The 15,797-nt window shown below is 33.6% G+C and overlaps 1 long non-coding RNA gene across 1 annotated transcript in view; it reads left to right on the top strand.

Annotated features, from left to right (window-relative positions):
* Positions 1-5,547: 5,547 nt before the first annotated feature.
* Positions 5,548-15,797, top strand: part of LOC140332347 (uncharacterized) — a 23,416-nt gene continuing 13,166 nt past the window's right edge. The window contains exon 1 of the long non-coding RNA XR_011921108.1: positions 5,548-5,692. This is a non-coding gene — a long non-coding RNA (uncharacterized lncRNA). The remainder of the gene's footprint in view (positions 5,693-15,797) is intronic.

The following is a 15,797-nucleotide window of genomic DNA, read 5'->3' as shown; positions in this document are numbered from 1 at the left end:
TAAATGTTTTTGAACTTTGTAAGAATCTAAGGAATGTGTATGTGTTTTACTGTGTGTGGAAATGGCAATTTGCCTTTGCACCTCCTTAGTGTTTTGCTGATATTGTTAGTCTCTGGAGACAGGTGTAAATGGCAGGATGTTATCAGACGCATATATTGCCATACTAAAAAATGTAAAGGCATCATTAAAATAATTACAATGTCTATAAGAAAACACAATATACTCTAATATTATAGCTGTATTTATTTAATAGTTTTTTGTTTTAGGAAAGATTATCTTGCAAAAAAGAGCATAACATTGCACATTTTGTGAATCATAATTCACATATATTCCACAACACCAAAAAATTGTATGCACATAAATTATTGTAAGGCTCATTTTAAGGGACAAGTTATTCCCACAAGGTAGTAAATATCTGCTTTTAATAAATGCTTCAATTGGTCTATCTAACCATCTGTCTATAATTGTTTCTAACGTAAACTATTATAACTGTTTATCATTTAAACTATAGATGTGTAAGAAGACCATGTGGATGACTAACAGGGAACAGAAGCTCTATACAAACTTTTTATTTACTTTGCAAACCAAACAAGTTGAATATGTGTATACATAGTATAATTCAGTTTTATATTCAGTTTTTGATAGGACATGATTGGTTGATTGAAGTGAACACAGCCTATTTCATGGAGCTCAGTGAACATTTACTTTGGAAAAGTGAACACTTAACAATCCTCCTCTTCTTTAGTAAATCCAGCCTAGTGGAGGACACTGTTGCTTTGCAGTTCATGGGCTCCAAACTTTGCTGAAACCATGTTTCTGTTTGTAAAGGGTCAGTTTAGTCCTTCTATGTTCACATTATTCAATTCTGACCCAAATGACCCAACTGTGTGCAGAATTTATTTTGTGAAAAAGAATGTATTCTTTGATTATACAATCTGAAGATAATTTATTACAATGGTTTAATGCTTTGGTCTAAACTCATGAATCAAATATTCATCATATCTGAATATTTTAATTATTGAAAAATAGTTCAAAAAAATATATTGCTTTAATTAATCAGTTTAATACTGTGGAAAACAGTTTATTAGCACCCTGACCATATATACATAAATAATTCTGGTTATCTCATTAGGCAAGTGTTACATTTAATTGTCTTAAAAAAAACAAGTTATGTATCCAATAAACCTTTTTTTATTTTTTCATGCCCTTTGTCCTGATTGGGGATTTTGACAAATCTAAAGAATACATATTTATTTGTAATACTTCTCAGCAGCTTTGTGATAATATCTTATTGTACAGTAAGTGGTTTGTGGTTTACATTTAGAAAAAAAAAACATTTTCAGAATGCACGTTCAACAAAATGACATAGCAGATAATTGAAATTTATTTGCAATTTTCAAAGTACAATAAACACAATTCTCTTTTCCTTTCATTAATAACCACACGACTAATGCATAACAATCCCTCTGCAGCTTTTACAAGCAAACTTGAGCTGCTGTGTTGTAATAGCTGAAAAAGTTAATGTAGCTTGAACAAGGTTCCTAATTGTCCCTGTCTCTGTCATATTTGTCTACTTGAGTGGTCCTAAATACCACAGCGATTAATTACTACAGAGCAGGTATTACAAGATGTTATCATACTTCCCTGGCTGTCTGGGTGAATGAAGAGAAGCAGGAGATTGGTACAGTGTTTCATCTTTGCACTTCCTGTAAGGCAGTTTAACCAGAAGATTTAATGTGTCAAAGTTAACTGCGTTCCCTAGTAGATATTCACATTCTAATTAAAGATTACGGAACACAATACATTACACTGTGATTTGTCATACATGGCTTGTTAAAGAGAAAGCCTAGCAGGATTCCCTAACATTCTGCAAACCTTAATATGCTATGGTTTTTACTGTATTTATGCAAAATATCAGAATATGCATTTAAATATAATTGTGTATATGTGAATATCTGCGTTCATGTGTGTTGGTTTAACTGGATATTAAAGAGTACTGATAGTTATGAATAACTGAAATCATTTTGGTATCACAATATGCTCATTTATTCACATTCACATTATTAAAATGTGAATATAGATGCAGAATTGCAAATCTTTAGCTTTATTTAAAGGTTGTTCACTGCAGCAACCAATCAGGGTTTGGCTTTCACTCTCACTCTGGTACTAGAAAAATAAAGCAAGGAATATGTCTGGTTCAGATGGGTAATAACTTCAGCTTAATGTAATATTTTCACATAGGAACAACAAGACTTTTTAAATACATACATTATGATAGATAATTCATGAATACATATATATTTTCTTATACATTCTCCATTCCTGTTGAAAAGATTTTCTCATTTCCTGTCCTAGTAGGATTGGCCACCTGCACAAGTAGTATGGTGAATTCTTGGTGGAAAATCAGGGAGCATTAAAATGTCAAAAGTATTTCTACCTCTTCCCTAACCTTCTTACAAACCAAACAAAAGTATTGCCTGCTGTTATCAACTTCAATTCACCAAGCAGAAATTGTGGACTGTAAATAAAATGTTATGTTTACTTTTTGAAAGCCCCCGATTCTTGTACATACCGCGCCCAGTGAATCCCTGGCTTCCATCCTCTTTCCAAGGCTCGTCATGCTGTCCCGTCGCCATATTCTTTCTTCTTTTTTCCTTATTTTTCATGACGTCTCCGGAACTTGCACTGTGCCATCGTAAAATTAGGTGACTTTTCCTCCACCAATTGTGGCCAATTTTACTCTATGCATGTGTGAGTTTGAGCACAATTATATGTTAAAATCTGACTATACAAATTAGATTTATTATGGCGACTTACCAAACATATCCAATCAATTTCTATCCAATCAGGCAGATCTTTGTTGTACATACCTGTTAGTAGTTTTTACAGTCCAACTGTCCGATGGCTATTATAGCAGGTATGTAGTTTTGGGAAAATATTTTTCCAAAGTACAGACTGGCTACCTTAGCCTAACCCTCTCCTGGACCACAGCATGCAGTTATCCACCTATGATCTTCACTATTACGCAGGAACTTCAAAAGGCCAAAAGGGATGGTGGCTTGAAAATTATGTTTATTTCCCAACCACCAGCCTATTGCTGGAATCATTAAACTTCTCATCATCATCTAATTTGATGGTGCAGTGTTTGTGTGGGTCTTAATGGTTGACATCTTCCATGTGTTAGGTTAATAAATAATAGATTTATTATTCCCTAGATTTACTATGAGGTATAAAAAAAATCACCTGGCAAAGTGAAAAAAGTGAAGCTAGTGAAGGTAAATAATTCTTTAAATATCCAATCATGTTACAGGGAATTCAAAAAACACTTGGTTTGCACATTTGTGGATCACTGAGGTGAACAAAGCCTATTCACCAAGACCTTAGCCCCCTTGTCTCGAAGTTTCACAGCTGACGATTCTAAAAATGAATCAAGGTAGTAGGTGGACCACAAGCTCATGGGGGATACTTACACTTGAGCTCCCACAATTTGACTAATGAATTACTTTGTTCACTCAACAAAAACAATTACAGATATACTTAGTACAATGTAACCATACACATGAATGCTTGGTAAATGAACCAGTGAAATATGATAGTATGGGGAAAAGACCATGGTAGTCTTCCATAATTCTATAATATTAAAGGTGTATGGCTTTACATGGCAGATTAAATGTAAGGTTATATTTATACATCTCTCATAGCTGGAAATCAGTTTGAATCTAATTTTACAATTTTTAAAACTGTTTTACTGATCTCTAGTTGTTAAATTTTATAGGAAGGGGAAGCAACTCATAGAGCCGTGTGTATGAAAGGTCTAACAGTTTGTGTTTCCAAAGGAGACCAATCAACATTAAAGGTTTCATGATTTGAACAACTAAAATTCTTTATACTTTCTCTTTTCTTCCAATTGTTGGCTACATGAGATTTACAATCCTTCACTTTTGCGGTTGATGTTAAAAAATAGATACTAGATACTGGAGAAATGCTCTACTATTAATCACAACCTTATATTTCAATGGCCAGTCACCTTTTGGCAAATTTGCCACAAATTGTTTACTGATGCAACAATATTGTGATCTGAGCTCCACAATTTGATAAAATTAAATTCATCATGAACAATCACTTTCCCTGTTCATATTCTATTGAAAATACACAATTTTTCTATTTACCTTTAATGCCACATCAGTCCACACAGTTCATAGATAGTTTACAGCAAACTTTACAAAGCATTCTAACAGAGATCAAAATCAGCCTAAAAATAGAATCCCAATCAGACATTTCTTCCAAAATTGTCTCAGTGTGACTGTAGCGTTTCAGTTTTTGCATCTTAAAATGTCAATTTAAGACGCAATTTTATCCCCCACAGCTTTGCAAACTGACCTGCAGCTGTTCATTATCATTTTTTACCAGTTTGAACATCAGATTTCTAACAAGAACATGTGATTATATCGAGCACAGAGAGACATTTATGCTTTCTGTTTTTAACTGATTTATGCAACATTTGATTTCAAGTGGCCTAGCACTCCACAAAAAAGCACGCTTAACATTAAAGAGTTTTTAGTGTGTTTTACAATATCAACTTTTTAACTGCCTCAATTCTTCCCAATTTCTTTTTTGCACGCTGTGTTCTAACTCCATTCGCTCTTCGCTCTGAAAATGCTCTTTGATAATCACATTTCTTGCATTCCAGAAAAAAATGACTGTAATGATGATTTCTATTTATTTAATATGAGCTCTGCATAATTCAAAGTTGCTCAATACGTTAAAATCTCTGCTCATGCCTCTACTCTGCAGTAAATTAAAGTGCACTCCTGCATCACTGATCGTTTCAATGGCATGAATCAGCATTTTGGAAATGGATTTTAATAATGTCTTTTTTAGGTAGTCAGCTGTCTCACTTTACATTTATAAACAAAAGTGTCTTTCTTTGTCTTTGTAAAGATGTATTTACTTTCTCAAACATCTATTTAAAGACAGGAGCTAGAAGTGCAATAAACTATTAATACACACCTGCCCTGCTACAGTAAAATAAATGATTTTATATAAATGTAAAAGTTTTTCTTCTGTTTACTTAAAAAAACTTAACCAGATTTAAATCTTTTGATTATTTTATAATAAAACAAATGGATTAGTGTTTTAAAAGAATACTGTTTTTCCCACCATAAAACAGTTGAACCAACTCATTTACAAAAAACAAATGAAAGTGACATATTTTTAACGTACTCTTTTTCCGTAAACCATATACATGGTTAAAAAAAATTATAAATGCACTTTTTTTTGTTTCTTTGTTTTTAACCTTTTTTTTCTCAGCTTACTTTTTATTATTATTATTATTATTATTATTAATATTATTAGTATATTCAAGGAAGATGTTATTAATATACGAAAATTAAACAGAAATGAATATTTCATGTCTAGTTTTAAGGAATGAGACCTGTCTTGTGTATCTGTGATGGTTTGTGTATTGGCCATATACACTATTTTCTGAGAATGTTCATGTATAGTATTTTTTTTGTCACTGGCATTTCATATGCAAAGCATGCATCAGCCACAACGAGGCTATCTCCAAGAGCAGTCATTCCGAAACCTGATCTGGGAGAAAGTGCAGACTAAATAAAATTTCATTTTGACTTGGCCTCCTGCTGAGAATGGGACTGCTTTGTTTCAGCCAACAGAAGCAGCAAGCAGAAAGGTATGTCCTGCTTTGCATGGCCCACATGTGACTTGAGGATTCACAACCCTAGTGTTCAGGCTTTCATAGCTCACAATCAGACCTAGATCCTGTGTTTTCTCTTTTAATGCCTTTTACTCATTCATTGCTGAAGGTCTACCTGCAGGGCAGAGCTGTGATTGCCTATACCACAATTATTTATTATGCCTTTGGGATAATCATTTTTTCTTTTTACATTAAACACATTTTTCACATTTAATATTAAACATTTATATATACATATACTTTTATTATTTTATTTTTATAGTAATTACTCACACACCACCAAACGTATTTGTAGCTGCAATAAAAATATTTCCCAATGTTATTTGTTTTCTATAGGAGAAATGGTAATATAAAAATGTAGTTCATGTAATATATGTAATTTGAATGAAATATGCATTTTAGTTCATTATTAATACAGAGAACAAAAGTAATGAGGCAGTACAGTTCTAGTTACTACACTTAGAGATGAATTTTACATTGTAAATTGTTGAAATTAATATAAATAGGTCATGTTAATAATTACACAAAGTTGACCTAGTTACATGCCTGCTAATGGTTTTAGACTATCAATACTGGCAGAGGATTAGAAAGTGAAAGTTACAGTTAAATAGTAATAAAGCAAATTACTTTGTTGCATTAAAATGTCTTTTTTTTCTATATTTTTTTAGACATACTTAAAATTATTCCCAGCACTGTTGTAATATTTTCTGTTACCTATAAACAGAATTGGATATTATGTCCTGATAATCCTAAATTACCTCCTACTATGACAGCCCAACAAATGTAGTGATGTTGTTTCTGTGTTTAGGTTTATTGCACCTTTATATCTGTAGTCTGGCCAGGTGATGAAAAGAAGTAAGTATTTTGTGACAGATCACTGAACAGAACTCAATATTTACTTTTACCCACTAACATGAAATGTAATACACCCTTCAATACACAGGCCATGCATAATGAGCAGGAGTAGGAATATTTGCATAGTGTTGCAATGTTCTGGCCAACTGTTTTACATAAGGTATACAACCACTTTTGTAGTTTTAAAATGATTTCATCCTTTATGGGAATTATGACAATATGTTCTCATAAAACTTGCTTAAAGCAACGCATAATAACTTTCATAGTTTGAACTAAAGAATCAAAATTCGTAGGACAGTCTAATAATTTTAAGGAATATTTGCATACCTGCATGATGATGAAATGCAGATATGTAAACAGCAACCAAGCCAACCAGTAGCAATGTATTACAAAAGAGTTGACTTTCAAAAGAAATGTTTACATTGGTCCAGTGAACTTATGCTCACTTCAAACACCCCATCAAGTGCAGGGGATGAAAAAAAAAAACTTCAGAAACTCTCTAGAGCATAATGTATGTTTGAAATCAGGCAAGCTGGCTGTACCAGTGTAAAAAATAGCTCCTTTAGCAAATTCACACACCCATGCATATATCTATATTGAGGCCGTTTTTTTTAATGTGGATTATCTAAGCAATAGTTTGCAGTAATTTTGAAGCAATATTTTTGTTACTACATTTAAAAAGGAAATGAGGCAATACTGCCATCTATGTAATGTATTACATGTTGGGTTTTCTTTCTAAACAAATATATTCCATAAAGAAAATTGTGTAGGCCATCTATCCAAATAGTTCAAAAACTGTTAATAAAATAGAAGCTGTCAATCAGAAATCAGAAGAACAGATGTGCATACAAACTGAAGAATATAGGACCCACAAATGTCAAAACTTCTTCAGCTTAATTTCAGGTGCTTTAAGCATATACAAGCCTTTAAAATTATCCTGAATATATTCCTTTTGCTGAGTGACATTAAATTAAATAGTATTACTACAGATGAGATGATAAACAACTTACTAGAAAAGTTACTTTTTATGTCTGCATACAAAACATTTTAGTCATCTGTTGTCATACTTCTACTTAACATTTATTCATGCATTAAACATTTCATTGTAATGTTTGTAATGTTTTAAAGGAATGTTACATGCTTTTTTCCTTTTTTATGAACACAGTGCTTGAGGGAATGGCAATATATTTGCACAATATCTTTGCATCAATATAAAAAATTTGAGGTGTATATGTTCTTGATTTGTTAAAAACAGTTTTTATACTAATTATTTTTTTATATGTTTTTAACAAACAATATTATTGTGTATTGATATAAGTGGGAAAGTTTTAAACACAATTCTTTTGTTATCAATGAAGAGGACATTCCTAAAGCCTAGGCCATCGCATCATGGTTGACTGTGGACTTTTACCTCTGTAAAGCCTATCTAAAGACAGAGGGTCTGATTTCTTAAAGCTTCCAAGACTGGAGAGGATACACTTTCAATGGTAAACGTAGGTGATCCAGCAAACCTGGAATGGATTTCTTAAAAGTCATATGCTATTCGTTAGCAAATGTTTTCAATCCTGGACCAGATCCATTACAGGTTTGCTGGACCACCTTGGTTCACTGATAAGGGTGTATTCTTTCCAGTCTTGGAGAGCCCAGAGAGAGAGAGAGAGAGAAAGAGATCATAACCTCTGTCAGGCTCCTCTGTCCTCTTTAGAGAAAGTCACTCTCTGAATTTGTTATGAAAAATCCAAAAATGTGAGTTGTCTCTAGAACAGGAATTAGGAAGAAATAATAGAATGGAAACTCAAATTCTGATGACAACTTTCAAAATGAAGCATTTCCCTTACATTGGGGAAAAATGCACTGAAAATGTTTATTGTAATATTAAGGAAGTGGAGAGTGAATGAAATGATTATTTAGTTTATTGGCCTTGCAATACATTATTTTTTAGGTATGGCTAGTACAAATATTGTGAGTTAAGCTAAACTAAGAAACCTCAAATTGAGTATAGAATATTTGCCGCTTTACTGCCTTCATATCATCTTATAAAGACAAAAATACTTCACTATTCATATGCCATACCAGCTACAGTATATACTCAACTACAGTAAAGCTATTGCAAATGTATTTACTTCCAAAATAGAGTTCCTGATGTGTTCCCAATAGCCAACCAGTCGTTTCTTTTTAGAAAAAGATTTGCAAGATGCCAGAGTAGAATCACCAGGCCAAACAACTACTTTATCTAGTGCACATCACCAGCAAAGGTTTATAAGAGTAATCAGGCTACTCCTTGCTCAATGACAATTGCAATTGCAATTGACAATTTACAAATGTTAGCCAAACTTTTCCTACTTCTCTCTGATTCTCCCTTGTGCACCACTTACCAATACACTACTCACACACAGTTCTTCAAACAGTGATCCAGAACACTGCATTGAAGCATCTTCTAAAATCTTATATGTTTTAGAAGTTTAACAGGTACTTCCCTTCAAAGTATAGGAACTGGCTGCCAGCCTATTCGATCACGTGCTAACACAAAGCATTCACAGTTATCCCTCTTAGGGTGTCCTACCATTATTTACCAGACACAGTGTATTCCACCTTCATAACAGTCTGTCTCATTTTCTTCAGTGGGAGAACAAGTAAGCCCCCTGAGAGGAAGCAGACATACCATGTTCTCCAAGCCTGGAATGTCTTCACATAGTGGCAATGTTTCTATATTAGAACCTACAATTGTGTTTAAAAGCATCCATATTGAGGACTCTGAAGTTGCTTTGTCATGTATTTAGTGCCTCTCCTCCACAAGGAAGAGTAATACATTATTTTCAAAAATACACTATTTTTTTCCAAACCTTTGCAGACTCATCATCTACATATTTCACTTAGACCAGTTCTATGGGTGTTATTTACGCCAATTTGTCAGCTGATTAAGCATAGTTTTTGTAGAAAATGTTATAATTTTTTGGACCTATAAAAAATTTTAACTTCAATTTCAAGTGATATATTGCCTTATTCAATCTGCAATGCAAGAAGCAAATGTAAATCCCTTAGTGCAGTAACCCATTGCAACCAATTAAAGTGTACTCTGTTGCTGTCAGAACAGCTCATGATGGATTTTGGTTGGTTGCCTTGGGTTATTGTTATAAAGAAATAACTCTGTGCTGCTGGTACTGTTTATTGAAAAGTCCTACACAAAATAATATATTATACTGTATTTATTGTACTTAGTGTAATGCAAGGTCATTATACTACTTAAGATATCTCTGGCCTCCAAGCAATCTATATATATTATTTCTTTGGAGAATAACATGGTATCCTGACCTGTCAATTATTTTTGTGCTTTGTTGCTGATCAGACTGCTTACCTCTAGTACCATTAAGACTGCTAACATAATAAAGTTAATGTAATAGAAAAAGAAAGCTGTTAAAATGATTCTTTATCTTTAAAGCTATAAAAAAAAAAACCTCAAAGCATTCATAGCACCAGGGTAAAACTATGCAGACTCTCTAACTTTGTTGTACTGCTTAAGAGCAAACTAATAAATGACTGCTGCAATAAAACTTAATTTTGGATGATAGATCTGCTTGATTCCTTACATAAAACACATTATGTTAAATGTCATGTGTTTCTTCTTACATATATACTTAATTAAGTAATAAATCATCACCCTCACTTCTGCTATTCTCAATGTGGCAATACAGATTGACAGTTGATCCTGCAACCTCTGGATACCTATTTCACATATTACAGGAGGCTGCAGGATTCAACACAGCACTAGCAGCAGTACATGATAAAATTCTGCACGTGCATGTTTTAGTAAAATTGTCCTGGGCCCTCATATACCTGAGCAACTGGTCATTCCAGGCAGAATACCACACCACCACCAGCATAGTGATTTTAAGATAAGATTGATACAGACAAAACATTCCAAAATATTAGCCGTATTTAGGAACAGGTAGATTGTGTTGAATATAAGTACCTGTGTTAGTCTTATTAGCTGGGTTTAGCCTTCCATTTTGAACCAGTTTGCTTATTTCAACTTGCTCATTGGAGATTTGAAAGTTTGTAAAATATATATTTTACAAACCATATACCATTTTTAAAAAGGGCTCTATATATAAAACAGTATCTGACATTCCTTCAAACACTCATTGTGGGAATTACATTGAAATACATGGATGGACCTGGAATACATGGATGGACCTGGAAGAAACGTTTGAGTGAATGCCTAATTCCCAGTTTTACAAATAGAGCCTCTTGTGTCACAGGCCAAGGATGCACATGAAGCTTTGTTGTTTGACTAAACCTTGTCCCATCTGGACACCCCAAATCAGTCAACTTATTTCCTACTGAAGTTTATTGGCAGCTTTACTGACATATGGGAGAATGTAATAGAAGTGCCTTTTCACAATTCTACCAACAAACCAACAAAAATATCTACATTATTTCTCTTTTCATCATTTTGAATATAATCAGAGGCCATTGACTGAAACTGTATTTTCATGCACAAAAAAATTATAGGCCTTTTTTAGCTACTGTATAAAATAAAATTTAATTCATCTTAACACTTAAAACTGAACTTTCAAGAAATATGTTAATGTGTATGGCACTGGTGTAGGTTTGGTAAATTATCCAATATATATATAAATATGTGTATATATATATATATATATATACCGTACATACTGTATATAACACCCTACCTTGTCTCATCTCACCCTTTCCGAACACTAAATTCGATTTTAAGGTGATACCCTAACATTGCATTCAAGAGATCAGCCTTGTTATTGTATGTGTAAATTTCATTCCTAGAGAAATATAAAAGCTGTGAAATTATATAAACTGAATTGTAAATAGTTAAAAATTATGATCAGCTATCTGTATATCTGTCTGTTTGTCTCTTTATTAAATCTCAGGGTGTCTGTTTGTCTTTAGAATAAATGGTATGCATTATTTACTATAATGGCTATCTATTGAAGCGCTAACTACAGCACAGTAAACAAAACTGGTTCCATGCATTAATTCCATTTCAGCTTTGCCTCAGGGCTATTTTGTTTAGTACTGGGATTACTTTGGCACTTACTGGCCATTTGGCAGAGTGAGCAATTTCAACATATTAGTTCTCCCAAGTGTGTGATATTTTCAGCACAAAATCCAAAACACAATGAAGATAGATTACACATATAAAAATAAAGATGCACATATATAAAACAAATACTAGTGGTATATACATTTTTACTATAATAAATCTGTTTTTGTTTTGTACATAAACTATTGAAACTGAATTTAGTCAGGAACAGAAGTACAATTAAAGAAGGAATGATCTTAATTAATCACACTTTAGTTTAGTGAGTAGGTTTTTAAGTTTTTAAGCTCAGCCACACACACACACACACACACACACACACACACACACACACACACACACACACTCTTAAACTAGCAAAGAAGTAAAAAGTATGTGATATATTTCTTGTTATGTCTCACTCATTCTCTTGATATGTCTCACCTGTAGCCACAGAATGGAGGTCATTTGAGCTTTGATTTAATCACATGCATCACTATTTGCATACCATTTTTAAATACCTGTGAATAAGTTGGAGTGTAAAAAATGCTTAAAGGGAAACAATTCTTTATAGACATAGTGGTAGCAAATAATGCCTTGAGATTTCAAGCACAAAGGATAAGCATTAAATAAGCATCTTACCAGCAATAGTTTGTAGAGTTTTTGTTCGGGCGATAGCTGCTATGCAGTGGTAAATGCAACATAAATTAGGTTTTTCTCATCAGTTTGGAATTTTACATAGGTGCTTCACACTATGTCACACAAATGGGAGCACACACCACTAAAAAACCCTCTTTCTTATTAGTACGGTGTGGTGGCTGCTTTATGAATACAGTACATTATTTTCTTGATCTGACTCCCAAGTCTTTACTCCAAAGTAAACTGTATTTCTGTCAAATACACACATACATTTTCCTTTCATTGTCACCAGTCTGGCCAGTAATGTACCAAAAGATACCAGATTTTGGGCCCTCCACCTTCTTCACCTCTGTTATAGGATTCCACTGGGTAACCCTAGAATGACACCTCTTTCTTATTTGTCACGCCTGAACTGTGGACTTTATAGCCTCTCTGCTCCCAGTCACCAGTTGCTTGGTTTAGTGTTAAGCTGGGCAGACTTGCTCCTGGTTTGTTTTACTATATTTACTGTTGCTGACTCTGCCTATGCCTGACCTTGCGTTTGTATGGTGGACCAACCCTGCTATAGGTGAAGTGTGTCGAGTTAAATTGGGAGACTGGGGTCTGGTGAGCACTAGTGCTGGCCTTACAGATAGGATATGTTGCATATGGTCTTTTGCCCCAAACTTTGCTTACCCAGGTGAAGTCAATAGTCTAGTGTTATTATCCTGTTGTGTTTGCAAAGGCAATTTAGCCAACAAGGGAATAAAGTCAGAAAGCTGCTAGTGGCAAATTGACATATGTGAGTAGTAGATGAAGACATGTAGTTCATTACATTTGTGAAAAAATATAATTCATAAAAATTGTTATAATATTTGAAATACTATACCTCATTGAAACAAAAACTAGCTTCCTTCTACCCTGTAAGTGACTGGACCTAGGCCACCACCCTTCTTTCACACTAACGTCTGGAAGGACATTGATAGTAATTTGCTCCATTTCTGAAATACACTTTTCTTTAGCTAAAAAAAATACATTTATAAATGTTTACTTTATAAATGGAATAAATGTTCTCCTACATCATGCAGACATTTCTGAGTAATTACACGTCTACATATTGAGGGGAAAGTAAAGTGTCCATTAATTGGCTTGTTAAGAAGAAATTGTCTACCTATTATAGAATTTATAACTAAGTGTTACCATTTGTGTTTGGACTAAGTATACAATTGGGACAAACATCAGACATTCAGTTTAGTTTTATTAGAGCTGAACAGGCGGCATCTTTAGGCCAGCTTTTGTTAGCGCTTTCTGTACACAGTGGGCACATTTGTGATACCTGCTAATCAACTGCGAAAATTCTAAATTTTAACTTAAACTTTAAATAAATCTATGTTAACAAATGGGTGAGTAGATAGATAAGCTTACCCGTATGAGGGATTGATGTATCCAACTCAATCAAAATCCAGCTATCAGTGTTTTTAGTTCTAAATATGTTCAATGTTTGGTGAAGTCCCTGTGCTACTGGAATATCAGATTTCGTACAGGGATCAGGCAATCTACAGGCCCACTGGGTACATGTGAAAACATGGGAATACACCCCTTTTAGATGATCATACTTTCTTTCCTTTAATTACAGACGTATACAGAGTTGCTCAAGATCTGGTGGTATTACCAAGTACAGGACAAATTGAATCCAATAGGATGTATCTGTGATTGGAAGAAAAAATTGCCATTCCTATTTCCTATTTAAAATACAAATATAATTTATAATCATATTATTGATTTTACCATGTGATACTTTGCAAAATGGCATAAATGTATTTTTTCAAAGTTGAGCTTGAGTTATGTCCACAAGGTCCCTTTATGCCAGAAAGGTCAATTTGCATTATTATTGGAAGGTTGTAAATGTATAGGTCTCCTATGACCATTTAGGTGACAATTTAGTTTTTTGTTTTCACATAAACCTTCTAGTGACAAAGTGATGTCGTCACTTTACACAGCCGAGAGACTTTGGGCTATCTAAAATAATTTGGTTTAGAATGAAATTTCATTTCATGGGTCAAAGTTCTGTATTTCTTCCATCAGCCACTTTTTCTCATTCCCCTATATTTCATATTCCATGGGGGGACCAGGCAAGAATTCCTGTTTTTTCCAGCCTTCTTGATACTAAAAAAAAACACTGTACATGCAGAAACATGTATATTGTTCTTAGGCATGTTAACTATTAACTGGCACAGAAATCAATGGGATATATCAATGAGTGATGCCCCACATTCTTTTGGATATCAACTCCAATTGCTAGTGAGTCTAATATTCCTCTGCACACTTAGCCACTTGTGTCCCTCACATTGAATAAAACGGCATACTAGTGAAGGTTTGCATCACTGGTATGGAGTCTTATTCAATGTGAGGGACACAAGGTAGTGGCTAAGTGTACAGAGAAATAATGGACTCACTGGCAATTGGAGTTATCCAGAAGACGGGCGTGAACTTTAAGAGCCACTGTATGGATGACTCTTTGTTCCTGATGAAGCAAACTGCATTCTGTGAAACGCGTAGAATGTATCTGTAACATAATTATAAAAAGACCCAAAACAGTGGAAAATACATTTTTTATGTATTTTAATGATGCTTTGAATAAACGAGTATTTAATGGTGTTTTACATACATTATAATTTTTGTGAATTGTCGAAAGTGCCTAAAATGTCCCAGGGAAGGCTTTTTGTATTCTCATGCTTTTCTTGCTTTGTTGAATGACTATGGACTATATAAAGCACCCCATAAAATTTGTAAGTACACATAATACATAGTAATGGAAAGACAAATGATAAGAGAATCAAAGTTTAGAACTGTTACAACAATAGGCTACTGTGAGCATATGTTTTCAATGACATACAATAACACATAATGTTATGAGGCAATAATGCTTGTAATGTTAGGTTGTCACGATGCACTATATCCCTGCCTAGGCAATTATTTTGCCAGGGGTTGCCAAGTTAAATGTGAATTCAGAGATTAAATTGATGTGTTCAGTATTGCTTCAGTTTAATAATTTGTTTTACAACATGATCATTATAAACACATCAGGAAAATTTTAGAACAATTAGGCTAATGCTGCAGTGTTGAATTGTTGTAGATCATGATTTTTGAAGCTAAGTGATGACATACTTTTTATACATTTTTATTTTTTAGATATGTTTTTGAGGTGCCAAAGCCATTAAAAACTTATACTACAAATAATAGCAATATAAGAATAGTAAATTTTAAATTCAGGAAATAGAGGAACGACAAAGCATAAGTGTCTGTTATTTTATTGCTCAACATAGACAAGTCCAGAAAACATTCAAACAATTACAACAAAACCAACAAGCAGCTTTTCAATTTCAAGGAACAAACAAAATGCAATAATAACGTGGAGACTACTTTTTCCAACAGGAAAACAGAAATACAAAGGACTACATTCCCCAACACGGTGCAAGTGCCCTTGTTTAGGAATCCAACCAACTAGAAATAGGATTACATTAGTCTGTCTTCTTTTAACCTCCAAAAAGG

This window comes from Pyxicephalus adspersus, chromosome 1 (assembly GCF_032062135.1).
Source record: "Pyxicephalus adspersus chromosome 1, UCB_Pads_2.0, whole genome shotgun sequence".
Classification (NCBI taxonomy): Eukaryota; Metazoa; Chordata; class Amphibia; order Anura; family Pyxicephalidae; genus Pyxicephalus; species Pyxicephalus adspersus.
The sequence above is the reverse complement of the archived record's forward strand: the minus strand, read 5'-3'. Positions and strand labels throughout refer to the sequence as shown.